The sequence below is a fragment of the Lampetra planeri genome, chromosome 15 (genome assembly GCF_965212315.1).
Source record: "Lampetra planeri chromosome 15, kcLamPlan1.2.h2, whole genome shotgun sequence".
Lineage (NCBI taxonomy): Eukaryota > Metazoa > Chordata > Hyperoartia > Petromyzontiformes > Petromyzontidae > Lampetra > Lampetra planeri.
Window position 1 is genome coordinate 969,911 of NC_136121.1, and position 16,620 is coordinate 986,530.

Genomic DNA, 16,620 nt, shown 5'->3' on the forward strand with positions numbered 1-16,620 from the left:
TATTCCATGTACGGGCTCCCAGCCTTCACTGACCCACGTGGTAACTTGTAGTCGAACAACCCCCATGGCGTTGAGAGTCCCTCATCCAGCAGTGGATTGACGAAGATGCATTTTTGCGCCGTGTGTGTATGATTGTCGAAGGATGAGCATTGGTTTTTTGACATGAAGATTCTTAAGTAAGGGGCCGTCCATAAATGACGTCACGCTATTTTGAACGATTTTTTGACCCCCCCCCCCTCTTCGTCACACGGCGTCACAAAAATCAGACCCCCCTCAAATATGACGTCACAAAGCTCAGCCCCCCCCCCCCCCCCCAAAATAAAACATGCTTTAAATCGCTTTAAACTATTGTCATTGTAGTGCGTATTTAATGTGGCGCTGCACTCTGATGTTGTAGGAGAAAACCTTTATTAAAAAGTATATTTAATAAAGTAGAACATGTTGTCTATATTTATTTAAAGTTGCGCATTTTGATGTGACGTCACATTTCTAACCCCCCCTCCCTCGTCACACATCGTAACAAATGTCTGACCCCCTTCCCCCCCCAGGTGCGTGACTGGAACAACTCCCTTGCGAGGGAGACCTATTGACGTTACGCGGATCTTTACCGATATTAAATCTCGATTTGAAGTTTTCGTGACTGCAGGGATCCAGACTCTTTTGCCCACTTCAGCAATTGTTTCTTGCTGTCGTTGTCCCACCTAATGACGGACGCTTGTGTTGCACCCGAAACGTCGTGATTTAATTTATTTTATACCCACGTTACTTTACCGAAAGAACCAAAGAGTATTTACCGATATTTTCCAGCAAAACCACACAATGGAATTACAACTCTTTTTTTTCCACTGTACAATCCGAGCCGTGCTGGGGTTTGTGCCGAGCCAGAAGCCGAGCCGTGCCACACGACCGACGTCGCGTGCCCAGTGAGCGAGTCGAGGCACATGCCGATGACGCAGCGATGTCCTCACGGTGTACTTGCTGACGTCACACAATGAAGGTGTCTTTAGCTCCGCCCCCGGCACTGTTTGGCCCCAAACCAGACTGAGATGACCTTTGAGGCCAGTGAATCACGGTTTGGCTCTAGTTAAATACCAATTGCGTGCTATTTTGTGGAAATGCTCCTCTGAAGCACTGCCAGAACAAAGTGAATAGTTCCCCCCCCCCCCCCGTTCCCCCTTGACGAAGACCGACAGAGACACCACATCATACCACTGACTCGCAACTGAGCTCTGAACTTAGGCTCTGTAACAATGTGGTCACATTTATATCGCTAAGACTTCCAAAACCCAAAACAGAGCCAAACAAATTAAATTGTTACACGTGCGAGCCTTTAACGCACAACTTATTCTTGTTTCGGCTCACTGGCTAGTTGAACAATGATCACATGCAAGTTTATCAATTAGATAAGACTGGTGTAAGCCGTGGCCAACAGTTGAACTCTGTTCATTGGGTTTAGAGCACAGTGCACTAACCATTGCATAACCGCTGCCCCACCCTCCAACAAACAATGCAATAAATAATAACAACATTGAGTGTTTTATATAGGTAATTTATACGACTACACACATGTACCACAATGATGCGCGGTCCACAAAACACGGTGGCGCAGATAGATGAAAATGTTTTCAGGCAATTAATGATGGGTTCGTCCATACGAGAGGAAACCAGAGCACCCACAGAGGGGGTGGGCTAGGGCGGGGGGTGCAACGCTACCCCGTACAGATGGGACAGATGGAGATTAATCCTCTTGCTGTATCGCCTCCTCCTGGCGCACCAGGGTATAGCACCGCCTCAATGCCCACGGGTAGCAGGGAGTTTCGCAACATCTTGTGTGTGTGTGACACACAGACCCTCGCTGCTGCCTCCACTGTGCTGGATTCTCGGCAGCCACTTGCACAGCGCAGCCACCACCACTGCAGTGGCTCCCAACAAACACCACGATGTAGTAGGCAAACTGGCTGGCATATTGGGCACACGCCGTGTGTAAAGGTGTATGCTCGCATGTCGGTGATAGCACCGCGTTATAACTTTGTAGAGCCCTTGATCCTTTCTGTACGTCCCTTACAAGAAGTGCGTAAAACCGACTCGGCTTTATTTTTCAGGCTTGCTATTTTTTCACGTATCAAGGGGTGCACGTCATTAAGCCGTTGCTAGGTACAGAACTGCAGCAGCTCAAATGTCCAATCTGAGCACTAAAGGATCTTAACCGGAGGTCAAAGTCCACCGCGCAACGCTTCAAAAGGAGGGTAAAAGTATTTACAGTAGTAGCTCGGTTTATTTAAAAGTTGGGGCGATTAATGCATTTGGTAGATAATGGTGCAGTAAAGTTGGGACAGTGCGTGTGTTGCGGGTTTGCCTAGCCGAAAATAACTTGGGTTGCAAAGGAGTTTGGCTATATACGACGGGCAGTCGGTACAAGGTTGAATTGGAAAAACGATGCCAATGAACGAATAAAAACAGCCAGGCAGGCGTTGGTGGCTACATGCGTGGCCTGCAAGCCAGCACGGTGGAGGCAGCAGTGGAGGATTGGTGGCTCACACAAAATGTTATTTTTTCGGTCGTTAGGATGTCATAACTCTGGCTTGCCAGGAGATGATACACCAACGTGCATACTAATATAACCTTTCCCTTATATACGGGATAGAGTGTTTCCTCGTCACGCAATGGTTTTCTCTGGGTGCTCCGTTTCCTTCAACATGTTCAACAATTATTAATTGCCTGAAAACATTTTAATATATAGGGCTTGAGTAATTGTGGGGGTCGGCTCACCAATTGACCGCTGCCTTCCAGCTCGTGAGAGGTGCAATTTGCAGGAACAATGACGCTTTATGTGAAACTACTAAATGTGATTCTAACGCGCTGGACGGTCAACAGCCGGTGCAACACTGACTACACACCACTGACTACATACCACTGACTACACACCACTGATTAGTAAGTTTCTCAGCTCCGCTCCCCGATGGGAGCTGACGGGGCGGCTGCTTTCTTGCAACTCTCTCACGGTCCCACTGCTACCCTAACCTACTCAAGATCAAGCTCATATATTGAAAACAATCTTCAAATAATGACTGTACACTTCGGGTGCAGTGACCTAGGGATGTGTAATATTGAATGTGCAGTAGGCAGATTAATTTATAATAATAGGGTTTTCCCCCTTTTTTTCTGGCGACAAAACTGAAACCTTTTGCAAGGAATCATGTTTACATTAACCACAATACTTGCAGTCAAAATGCAAACAAAAAACACAGTGATAATTTATGCATTGTCCTTGAAACTGATTGGTCCACACCAGAGACAGCTTTCCTGGAGCCTAGTCTCATACAGTGTTCGACCAGATGACGCCAAAAGGCGCACAGTTCAAAGACAATAAATAACACTGGTCAACACACTTTTTCTGGCATAAGGTATTCCAACGATTGTAAGGTAATTTTGGGGTGCTGATTCTAATCTGTCTACCACATCAGGTTTTTGAGATATCCAATATTGCATTTTCAATAAAAACTGCAAAAGAAAAATATTAAATAAATGTGGATATCTACATAAAATTATATTATAAACACACTATCCTAAAAACACAGCACCATATATTAACACTAAAGCAGTCACTGACTCGCAACAACTTGCAATCATAAGTGACAGAGTTAATTTCGGGTAAAATCAATGAAAATGGGGTATGCCGATAGCATAAAAATGAGATGTGATAGATCAAATCTGAAATCAGATTTGGAATCAGCACCCTGAAATTAGTCTAAGACAGCTGCAAAAGTCCAGGCCAGAAAAAAATGTTTTTTTTATTGTTGACCAGTGTAATCAGTGTTGTTTCTTGTTTGCAGTTTGACTGAAAGTATTGTGGTTAATGTAAACATTATTCCTTGCAAAAGGTTCCAGTTTTGTCGCCAGAAAAAAGGGATAAAAACCCCTATTATTATATTTTGGTACCGGCAAAGGAGGCCTCATGATATAGATTCATTTTAATTTTGTGTGTAATTTTTTTTAAATTGAAAACATGATACGAGTAGAACGTATAATACCGGCAGAGTACTAGACACACCCCAAGGTGTGTGTGTTCTTTTTTAAATGTAGACCCGAACCATGCTTCGCAAAACTCGTTGGTAAAAGTCCGCATAAAAACGACATCAACTTCAAAAGTGGACGTTGCAACGCGGTGTCGTGAGGTGACGAGGTACGTAGAGGGCCGTCCATAAATGACGTCACGCGATTTTGGACAATTTTTGACCCCCCCCCCCCGCCGTCACACGGCGTCACAAAAAGTCAGACCCCCCTCAATATGACGTCACAAAACTCTCCCCTCCGCAAAAAAATAAGACATGCTTCAAATAACTTTAAACTATTGTCATTGTAGTGCGTATTTAATGTGGCGCTGCACTCTGTGTTGTAGGAGAAAACATTTATTAAAACGTCAATTTAATTAAGTAGAACGTGTTGTCTATATTTATTTAAAGTTACGCATTTTGATGTGACGTCACATTTCTCAACCCCCCCCCCATCGTCACAAATGTCTGACCCCCCCACCCCCCCAGGTGCGTGACGTCATTTATGGACGGCCCCTAGGAGACACGCACACGGTAGGTGAGAGATATGTGCTGATCGCGCGCGTTCCACCTTGTTTGTGGTCTGCCAACGCCCACGCCACCTTTACGTGATCGCCTCCTGGCCATGCTCCCCTCCCACTGGCCGCTGCCCTGCTGATGCTGCTGTTCTTCCTCGTCGCCTCTGCCCCCCGGCTTCTTTCACTTTCATAGCTCAAGCGCGCGCACAGCGAGGACGTTGGCCTACGACGGTAACTCCTGCAGGTAAATGGGCATTTTGCGCCTACATTACAATCGCGTCTTTGTGTTACTTGCTGTTCTAACTTTCTTACCCGCCCCTGCTGGGCATCTGCGAAGAAGAGCTTCATAGCTCATCGGATTCCTCCGGCATGAATACAGATTCTGATTCTGAAGTTACCACTGTGTTCGGATTGTGCGGTGCTATACTGCAACTTGTTATGACATTGATACTTCTACAAACATTAATTTCACTCTATAACATTGAATCAATTCTAGTTCTGCCTTTGGAAGTGCTGTTTGTTCGTGGCTTGGGTGATGGTTTGAATCTGTGATCCTTAATAATTATTCAAGATCACAGATTCGATTTTTCAGTACCATGGTGGCCGAAAAATATCAGCTTAGCGTCCTACTTCACAGTGATGGAGGCACGCGTGCTGCAGCTTCAGGATATGTCGTACTTGGTAGGCAGTTTGAAGATGACAGCATGGGATGAAAATGGGTTGGGTGTTACATACAGGCCACACGTGTTATTTCAATGTTACTAGCAACGCGCATATCCTTTGGTCGTGACCGTCCATCCGTTCGTCCCTTCAGCCACCTAACCAGCCAGCCAAACTTAAAACACACATATAGAGATTATACGTTGAGTCTGTTTCGCTGAGATGGCATAGGAATAGCATCGCATCACCCAGATTGAATGAGTGAAGTGAAACTCCCAGACTGTGTGTACATAATGTAGTTAAAGTCCCCCATGTATTCATAACTCTGTCCCTGTGAGTTTTAATTGCCGGCTGTGGAGCGAGTTACTGCAGAATCTATAATTGGCTTCTGCTATTCTCCAGCTGCTGATGATAATTCATCGATTCTCTTTTGTATTTTTTGGGACCATATCAGGGGTTAAAAAAAGGTTATGAAATACAATCTGCTGGTAACCTTCTGACGAGCAGTGATGTGTTTGCAAGCCGATTCTGTTTTTCATCTGTGGGACACGTAGATCGTAATGGTAAACAAATGTATATATTTTTTAGATCAGCCTGCTCTTGTGGTTGGTCTCTGCATTGTATGCATGTATGTATATTGGACTTCTTTCTCGCCGTACGTAGCCAACCGTGCTAATCGGAGGTGGGGGCGAAGGACAACAAACTAAACACAAAATGCGTTTTCAATCCATAAAACTAATCTCCATTACTCTGTTCACCTTGGTGAGCAGTTTAGGTATCTGTAATAAGAGGCCAATGGGTCTATACATCTTCACATTAGTTTTGTGTCTGTAACATCAAATTGGGGCCACCAACATACCACTGCGGCTCAGCTACTGCTAAGACTCTGCGTGCATTGACACTGCTTACACACTGGAAGGACATTTGGCAGCAGCGACAAGTTGGCAGCACAGGTGTACGAGAGTGATCTCTCGTGAAGAGCTTTCATTGGCGTGTAAAGAACGATGAGAGTGACAATACGTACATTGCTGGACATAGCACTGCCTTTGGCTGTTTTGGGCGCCAAACGGTTACTGTGGAGACCCCAGTGGCCTCTCCCTGTTCCGTATGTAATGGCGACTTGACACACTTCTCTTGAGATGGCACTTTATTGAAGACACGTTCACTTGACATCAGGCAGAGACCCCACTGCAACAGCCCCGAGTCTCCCGCGCATCTCCTCCTTATATCATTACACATATATTACTACTGTAAGTTGTCAATATTATACAGGGTATAAAGGGATTGGTCCAGATGTCTTGTGACCCCCCCCCCCCCATTTAATGATCTAAAACTTAATATATTTTGAAAAGTGAGGTTTATTTAAAACATAAATCAATTTGGAGCGGAAAAACAAATGAGGGGTAAATTAATGTAATATATTTATCGTATTTTTTTTAGCTCTTGAGTGAAATTCTATGATTTGGCACCAACATATAGCATCACAATTTGATGCTAGGCTGCAATTGCATTTGACAAACATCTTCATCTCTTAACGCTACAATAGTCACTCTCCCTATCGATCTGAATTCATGTTTCCGTAACTTAATGCCAAGTGTACTCCGATATAGTCCAACAATCATCTGGCTAAGCTGACTTCCGCTGCTGCAAATGCATTATTTAACGTAGATTTATGGTTGTGCAATTTCCCATGTGACAATTTCTCTTGCGTCGATGCTGTGATTTATTCTCCATTGGCCATTTTTAGTGACCCAAATCACTCTTGCAACTGGGACTCCAGTATCCTGGTCTCTTGATGTCTGCTCTGGTTAAACAAATGTTACACTGTATGTATATATTTGAACATAACCTCCCAATCGGGAACGCCTCAGTCAGCACGATGCTGCAGTTGGCGAGTCGGATGATACCAGATCAATAACGTTACACTGGAACCTATGTAATAACTAAAAAACAACCATACTTCGGACTTATATACAGGGTGCTTCACATTTTTTTTGTTATACTTCTGATAATTTGCAACCATACTACAATAAATATACCTCCCAGAGAAGATTCCAGGCAACGTGTTGACAATGATGGTGAACAAGTATAGACTGGCCTAATGAAGCTAGTTGTAATTACTTTCGAAACGTCGTACTCAGATTGTAAATGTTGTGGCTTGGCTCTCCAACACACCGGTGTGCTGTACTCGTGACGAATTGGCATGTTCTGTTTACGTGACAACCCTTTTTAGTTGGCTGTGTCGGATGGTGGCGGGTTTTAACGACACAGTTCAACTGAGTCACAGACGCACTTCTTGGATGCAACACGTTTATTAATCCCAACACACGGGGTAACTGCCCTTTAACGAGATAACAACCTGTGGTGGTGAACCACCAGGCTAACTGCACTAATTACACCGTAACTAGCAACAACGGACCAGACCACAGCTTGGCTCCAGGTCCACGTGTTGGTGACTCTGTCAGATGTAGAACGTAGAACGTAGATTCTTCAGGATGAACAACAGTAGCTGGTCCCCTTTTTTGTGGCAACAAAACAGGTGTTAAGATGTTAAAATACCAAACTGAAACCTTTTACAAGGAATCATGTCTGCATTAACCACAATACTTGTGGTCATAATACAAACAAAAAACATACTTTGATAATATATGCATTGTCTTTCAACTGATTGGTCCACACCAGAGACAGCTTTCTGTGGAGCCGAGTCTCAAAAGGTATTATACCAGAGGACGCCAAAAGGGGTACAGCACAAAGACAAGCACTATCAGAGTAATGAGAGCTCGGGGTGAGCAACTACATCATGGGACCTCCTTTGCCAGTACCAAAATATGAGAATAGGTTTTCCCCTTTTTTCTGGCAACAAAGGTCGTCAACCCACGAACGGCTTTATTACAGGGTCCCAAGAGGATTCCTCCCGCCATCGCCTCCTGGTCTAGCGGCTTCCGCCATCTCAAAGGGACCAACATTTGCGCGCCAGGGGGAATCTTAACCGTCTTACGTGCACAGTAGCGTTAGCTGTGCAAAAGCGAGTGGGAGAAGGCAAAAATGCCATTCGACGGCCAGATGGTAATTCAAGGCACCTTTGGTTGATTACATTTTTCAGGGGCATCCTCCCCAAAAAGTAGGTCCCGAGCAAGCAAGGAAGAGCAAGGGACGTCAATACAAGAACTGGCCCTGTCAATTTGACATCCACAATGCACACCTCCGCTGTTATTCTCCCAATGATGCCTAATGAGACACTGTTTGCGGCAAAGCACGGAGCTTCGACAGGGCATAAGGTACGACATTAACGGGAAAAGATCTTATAAATCAACACTGAAATGATGGACGCTGATGCACCGGTGTCAATGAGCATCCTGATTTCAACCCCCTCTATCGATCCTATAACAGCGGACGAACCTGCGGTCGCGGCAACCACTCTATGGGCCAGCTCCGACCACTGACCCGGTCGGAGCGGCCAGTCGGCCCGATCAAAGTCCGAACCCTCCCGCACTGATGCACGATGGGAACGGAAACCGAATGAACGAGATGTGTGAGGTGGAGTCAGGGGCTGAGTGTGTGATGTGTCGCGACCCACCTTCGGGCCTAGTGAAGTGAAGGACGGTCGGGCGGATGATGGCGGTGGACCGGGGAGGCGTCGTCACGGCACGCGGCAGCCCGACAAGACGTGTCCCGGCAGGCCGCAGTTGTAGCACACGACGAGCCCGCTCCCAGGATGAGGAGATGTCTTCCGCCATCTCCTCGCCAGCCTCCACCCTGGGTCGATGCGCAGGCTGGGATGGGCTCCACGTCTTCAGGTGTATCGCACGCCTCACGAGGCACGGTACACGCTGCCAACACCTTATGCCGTTGCAAGAGCTGTTGTGCCTGGATGCATCTTGCAACCTTGATGGTAGATAGATTATTGTCGTCGACAGCCGGCAGGACGATGTTGAGGTCCTTAGCCAAAGCCAGCAATCTCTCGGGGACCAGCGAGTCGACTCTGTCGTGGTCCATCTTCAGGAAGGCAGCCTTCGCTCGCACCAAAAGTGCGCTATGGAAGGCGAGGGGCGTCTCGGCCTCCCCCCTCGACGGCGGTTCGTAAATCGCCGCCATTTGGTGAAATGCTTGAGTCAGCGTGGCCCTTTCCGATGGCGGAATGGTGGGAAACGCTGCCAGGGCGTCGTCGTCAAGAGCGGCGGGAAGCGCTCTCAGCGCCTCTGCCTCCGTCCACCCCGCCAAGTCGGCGCTCGTCAGGATCTGCCGCTTGAAGGCCACCCAGTCGCCTCTGGCGGCGGTACTGCACCCACATATACGTGGTGTCCGTGATGTCAATACATCGCACGCCGTGCCTCTCTAGAGCCGGGATTACACGGTGACATCCGCAATGTCACTCCATATTTACGCAATCTAACCCAAAATCCTCTCTTATGGATGATATTGGCCGCGAAAGCCTACGTGTTAAAGTGGAGACTCTTTGACTTTTTAAAGCTATTGACATACGTTTTTTTTTTTATCATGTTCCAGTGTGTTATCCGTTCTTTTTCAATTAAAACGAGAGTCCCAAATAAGTGTAAACATTTTTTGAAGCACCCTGTATAGCGTTCTTCGTGCAGGGATGATAAAGCACTGTACACAATGATCATACCAGGAAGCACAACGAGCATTATAAAAATAAACACCTCACATTGTAAACAAGACAATAAAATGGAAGGCAAGAGCCTAATGGTAAGATCAGGTCAAAGCCTTTCTGGACAGGAACGGTCCCGGAGAGGGCGTTGTCACATTTCTAGAACTGACAGCCATTACCATTGAGGTGCAGAGTTTCAAAGTTGTTTGTTTGTCAACGTTTGTGGTTGGAACATCGGTGCAAAGTGATGTCCACGCGCCAATATTGGTCAGGTGGCATTGAACCGGCGCAGATGCCATCGCTTCTGTAGAACACGTACCATGAGTATTGCTATGCACAACACCATGACATGATGTGATTTCCATCTATTTATTTAAACATAAAAAAGAATAGTTAACGCTGTATTTAACGGCGTAATACTTGTCCGCAGACTTTCTTTTGTTAACATGGCAGCTGAAGAATTCCTCCCAACATTGGGAATGTTCTGCACCATGCCGATCACCGGCGTGGCTCAGTGTCGTGGACACCCAGAACTGGGCTGACCACGCCGTGGTCAGCCCAGATGGTCAGCCCAGGTCCGCCAGCATCGTAGCACAGTGCCTGCAAACCACCGCGCACCCGCTCCGCAGTCACAGCACAAGTGCATGCACAATAATACCTTCAACTTGTGAGTCTGCGCCAGTGCGGCGCAGTCATCGCACGCTCTCCGTATAGAGAGAGGATGACTCGGAGGCGTGAGGAGGAGCCACAGACGAGGTGGAAGGCAGCAGCAGCAGCCCCGTGGTGTGCCCAAGCTCCTCTCTGTTTAATAAACACGTGGGAGGAAACAGGAGCACCCGGAAGAAAACCCACGCGTGCGAGGGGGCAACACTCTATCCCCGTACAGATGGGAATAGATGGAGAATAGTGCCACATTTTGCTGTACCCCAATCTCTCCTGGCGAACCATGGTTTTGGCGCCTCCTTGATGCTCACGACGTTGATGTGCGCCACCCATCCTCGCCTCCAGCCGTGCGCCACTATCGTGGTCGACGTTTTGTGACACAATTCGCTCCCAGAGTGCCCGCTTGTGTTGTCAACCCTGCGCTGTGTTACCTGTTCAGACTTGCTGTATGTCTGGCTGAGGAAAGTGTGGGTGTGTGAATACCATCAAAATTCTGGGATTATGGAGCTTATGCAATGCAGTGGCGTTAAAGTTGACTGACAGGGTTATAGTGACTCAGTCTTTCGAAACATTTGCAATGCAAAACCTGCGTGATTAGTAAAGTCACAACTCTGCCGCCATGCCATCGTCATATTGGTGGTGTATTCATTTTGGGGGGATTATTAAAACGCAGTCGTGTTTCTGTGGAATTGGTAACGTGCTTGAGAGCAGCGCTGCGTTGTGCCCTGTGGCACCACCGCTCCTGGAATTCACTTCTGAGGGGGGGGGATGTCTCTGAACCTCTTTAAAGCCCCGTAGCCCTACATTGTGAAAAGGAGCCAAACCAGAAAATAAGTTACAAACGTGGCATCACGTTTCCAGACCAGTGTAAACATTATGGAGCAAATTACAGCACTGCAGTAATAGTTATGATGTATTGCAACCAATTTCAATAATAACGATGAAAAAATGTACAATATATTAAGCGCCTTTCACCCAGAGATCACAAGGCGGTGTAAAAAAATAAAGACAAAGATATCCCGTATAGCTTGAAATACTGTTCGAGCAAGTGCTGTTAGCGAGTTGCAACTATGAAGGCCAAGACGTCACGCTCACACACACATACATGCTCACACCAATAAAGTCCCAACTCGAAACAAAGGATTCAAGAAATAAAAGAAACCCTTAAAAATGAGTTGCGTCTTGAAGGCGCTATTTGAATAATATAAGGGGGAGGGGAGTCAGCAGAACGAACGTCCAGTGGACGTGAATTCCACAGCCTGGGGGTCACGCGAGACTATAGCCTGGTCACCCATCATCATCATAATCATCGTAAAGTGGCGTGACCTGTGTATACACAAAAACGGCGGACTTGGAAGACCGCAGCGCTCTTGTTGGAACACATGAGGCGAAGGAGGAGGCCCTGTAAATATGGGGCGCCACGGTGGCTAGGAGATGTTAACTACCTCGCTTGGTATACAGGAGGTCGTGGGTTTCGATCCCGACCATTACGTCGAGTGTTTGGAGTTTGCACGTTCTCCCCGTGATTCGCGTGGATTTTTCTCCAGGTCGTCTGGTTTTTCCCTCCACATTTAGAGTATTTGGCTGTTATAAATATCCACGTGATGATGATAAGCCACTTCATTTTGGAAAAAAGAGCTACATAGCTCAGTTGACCTTACCTGGTAAAGTAAATAAAAAATAGTAAAAAAATTCTAATATATGTGAGTGAGCAGCGTCATTGAGAGCCGCGTAGGTGAGGAGAAAAATGTCGAACTCTCTACTCGATACCGAACTGGCAGGCAATGGAGAGATGCCAGCATGAGGGTCACATGTCAACATGCGTTCGAATTCTGACCGGCGTATTCTGCACGTGTTGGAGGCGACTTAGCCGTTTTAATGGGGAATGCAAGCAAAGAGTGACTCGCAAAAGTAAATGCGGAGAGAAAAAATGTAACTCACGAAGTAGCTTCTCAAGTGTGTCTGCAAGTGAAAGAAAGGTGGGGCGCAGGCGATGTGTCTAAGATGAAATAAATAAATAAATAAAGGGGTTAACGATCTTGTGGGGAGAAAAAGCATCAGGAAATCATCAGTAACAGCAGAGCCATCACGGCGATGTAGCTTTGCGTGTTTTTGTTGTTGTGAACACACAGGCCGGATAAGCAAACCGTGCAGAAGTAGCCCCATTATTGAAGTCGACTTACAATGGCAATGAAATTGGAATTGGGACCGCGCTTTGTGTTGATGATGAGTGCCGAGGAATTTCCCTCTGTGGGTTTTCACGGGCGGGGAACTGGTCGGACGAGACTGCGTGGCCAGGCCCTCGAAACTGTACAGCAGGCGGAGATCGAAGGGCAGACGGACGAGTCGAGACGACGCCGCCGCCGCTCTGTTGTTGTGAGTTGACGCTTCGGTTTTCCGAGAGGTGGTACATTGTGTGGCTTTGCGAGAGCCACACTCCTGACGAGTGTTTTTGTGGGGTTTTTTTACGTCAATATTCTGCCACGTTTTTTACCCTGCCGTATTTGTTTCGCAAGTTTACCCGTCCCTTCCGCTGCTGTCTTAGTCGCGTGTTTTAAAAAAATATATACATTCATATTGCATATCGCATCTCGATGCTGTGATCAGTCTCAGAACGGCAGTGTCTAATGTTTGTCACTGAACATGTGCAGTGATTGAATGATGTACGTATGTTAAACCTCTTTCGCACCGTACGTAGCCTGACTATAATTAAGTATGCCATTTAAACGTGACATTCATCAACACTTTCGACGGGCGAATGAGTGGAAGGGTGTGGGTGGTCACCAGGAACAATGGACAGATAGAATGGATTAATTATTGGACGGGCGTGTGAGACGGAATGTTACTACCCGCTTCAACTCTGCGGCTTCCGATGGATGTGTTGCTTTCCATGTGCGCGGGGAGTTTGACCCCGTGAGTGTGTTGACACCGACTCGTGTGACCCTGGCTGGCTTTGTGTGTGTGGAGAAGGCGCCGGGAGGTCCATGCGTCCCACTCGAGATTTACATCCGGCAGGGGAGTCGAATGAAACATGCATTGATTGAGACGATTTGCATTGTTTTGCTGCTGTATATTTCCACTTGATACGGCACTTCGTTGATCTATCATTTGTGGCCAGGTCGTTTCTAGAAAAATAAGTAATGCATGGTAAAAAATGTTTTAAATGTATTTACCTATTCCTCTACTTTGCACATCTATCGTGTGTTTGTACTGTCTGTTGTAACGTTCGTACCTGCCCCATTACTGGATATCTGTGAAAAAAAGAGCTTTATAGCTTATCGGATTCCTCCAGCGTGAATACATATTCTGATTCTGGGTGGCAACAGTCGACAAGACGGCGGTCCAAGTGTTCCCGCGGGCGTGCCCGTCATGCTGTTCTTGACTCTGATAAGCACTATGTGCGGATAAGAATGTGTAGGAGAAATAAACTAAAACAAACACATGTACGCACATCGCCTGTAAATATCGTGTGTGGAGCAACAACTGTGTTGTGTGTTGTTGTTATTGCTTTTAAGAAGTGTGTATGCGCCGCCGTTCGGCGCTGTGCACGTGTGCATTCCGTGGTTTGCTGTGCGCGTTACTTCAAAAGCTGGAGACAGCAGCTATGCTCCGGGGTTCATGATGACCAAGGGTTGTTTCTGTTTGTGCAGAACTGCATTGAAATTTTAATGTAAATCATCATTCACCTACTGGTAGACTTTCGCGACCAATATGATCAATAATCGAGGTATTTTGGGGGTTGATCATGTAAACATTATTTGTCCTGAAACCCACCACAGCCAATTAGTTAGGTTTGTCATGTAAACAAAACGTGCCAATTTGTTACTGGTTCAGCACACCGGTGTGTTGGAGAATAAACCCACAACATTTACAATTGGAGTACGACGTTTCGCTGGTAATCACAACTAGCATCATCAGGCGACAGCCCAAATTGTGGAAAACATCCTCCTGTTTCGGTCTTAAATATTTTCCTCTCCTTCCCCTCTTTCACCTCGTGTCTCACATTTCTAGCTGCATGATCGCAATCCAATCTTGGATGTCACAGCACTTTCTCTTTAGCAATCCTTACAAAACCCCAATTATTGTATTCCCTGCTTCCCATTCCCCTCCTCCGTGTCCTACTCTCGTTCTCGAGTCATAGAATAACGACAGCAGACCAGTGGCGGATTAAGCTAGTGCGGGGCCTGTAGCATATGTTATAAAGGGGCCATAAATAAAATAAATAAAAACGCATACATATTAAAGCACAATTTTTGTTTACTTGCATAGTAAAGTAATTGTATTTTTTCATTAGCTATAACAGCCAGATAATACGACAAATCGCTAACCTTAAACACCCAGTCGTTTATAAAAGTTTAAGGCAGTGGAGTACTATATTAATATAGCAAGTGCAGAATCACTGAACCGGAATTGATAGCTTGAAAGCATTTAGCGCGGGCCCTTGAAAGTGCGGGGCCCGTAGCATATATAGCTATTACATGTGTAGCTACATATGTAGTAGCTACACAAGTAGCTACATATGCTACTGCAGTTCCGGATTACCGGCACTGCAGCAGGCTTGTGTCAGCCACCTTCGTGCAATGCCATAATGTCATACTGTAATGCAATGGCGTCATACCTACACGTGATGTGACTTCCTTAGCATCTCCCCTTTTCAAATAACAATTTAACAAGTTAAATTCAAATAACAATTCAAACAGCCACTAAACAACACCAAATTCAAACAACACCAAATTCAAACAACAATCAAGAATTCAAAGCAAATCTACTTGAGACATAGAATTAAGCAATTGCTGACATTTAGCTTGAATTAAGCAATCGAACAATAATCTAAATATCTATTTCCTTTTCTGTTCAGCTGTCCACCTCGATCAGCTGTTTTAGATAAAGCCTCTCCGCTGGCTGTGACAGTCGCCCACTGAGGGTATAATAAACAGGGCGCTTTTGTGTGGACATTGATGAGCTGCCAGCATCTCTCCAGGTTGACGTACTGGGTCCTGGGATGCTGACCGGCGCGGTTGCTTGCTCCAAGTTGCTGCTTTCAGGCGTGCCTGCTAAAAATAAGTAATATTGAAAATACTTTTTTTTTTAAACACGCTTTAATGAAATGTACCGTACGAGTAATGGCATAACTCCACGACTCCAGGAAGTGGCCCCGAGGCTTGCCATAACGAAAGGGGCCTTGGTGATTTACAGCCAACGTGAGTTGAGTGTGGACAATTAGACCCAAGGCGAACCATAACATAAAAATATGGTTTAAACATTTGTTTTTTTATTTTTTATGGTAGAATGTATTTTCATCAGTATGACATAAGTATACCAAGTTTGCAGTCGATACCACATTGGGAAGTGGGTTAAAATTGAATTACAAGTGTGTCATAATAATACAACCACTCTGCTCTCCCGGCTTCGCCCGGTCCTGCATGGCCCCTTTGCCGGGCGAGTGAGTGAGCGTGCGGGCTGCACACAAAAGCGGCCCTCTGGAGTCGGCTGCTCTGCCACACGCAAATCCCACCGGTTGCATCGACATCCGCGAGATACGAGCTTGGTGCAGCTTTCTTCACACTGGTACTCCGTTCCTAGCGGCCTGTTCCATCCCCGTGTCGTGGCTTCATGCGGACGGGTTCACCAATGTTCAGCTCGGGGAGGTCTTTTGTGTTGAGGAATCGTGCCGCTGCTTCGGAGGTTCGCTTCTTCCGCCACGGTATCTCAGGCGCGCCTCGTGTACCACACAGGGCTCAAGCAAGTCGTTAGTCACCGGCAGTGATGCCTTCAGTCTCCTAGACAACGGGCGCTCTGCTGAGCTGCTATCCATCGTGTCTTCCTCCGATGCAGGATGGCTTTCCACGCGTCTTCACCCTCACTTGTAGCTCCCTTGCTCAGGTTCTGCACGATCTCGACCGGAGATTCAGCTTCGCCATTCGCCTGCGGGTGGTGTGGGGGAAGAGGTGGGAGAGCTCAAACTCCCATTCCACAGCAAAATCGCCGCAACTGCTGGCATGCGAATCGCGAGGTCCATTGTCTTGCGATGAACTCGATCCGACTGGCAATGACGCGAAAACTGTGCCATGTCGTCTCGGCAGACGAGTCTAGCAGCAACTCGTCTTCGCAGAAGTCC

At 46.5% G+C, this 16,620-nt stretch overlaps 1 protein-coding gene across 8 annotated transcripts in view; it reads left to right on the forward strand.

The window, feature by feature from the left end:
• Positions 1–4,569: 4,569 nt before the first annotated feature.
• Positions 4,570–16,620, forward strand: part of LOC144722586 (caspase recruitment domain-containing protein 11-like) — a 66,720-nt gene continuing 54,669 nt past the window's right edge. For 6 of the 8 annotated variants that reach the window (XM_078600794.1, XM_078600798.1, XM_078600799.1 and 3 more), the window contains exon 1: positions 4,684–4,814. The gene's annotated coding sequence lies outside the window, so the exon portion shown is untranslated. Of the gene's footprint in view, positions 4,587–4,683; positions 4,815–12,818; positions 12,879–16,620 lie in introns of those variants that run through there. The other 2 variants (XM_078600796.1, XM_078600795.1) reach the window with 2 other exon arrangements.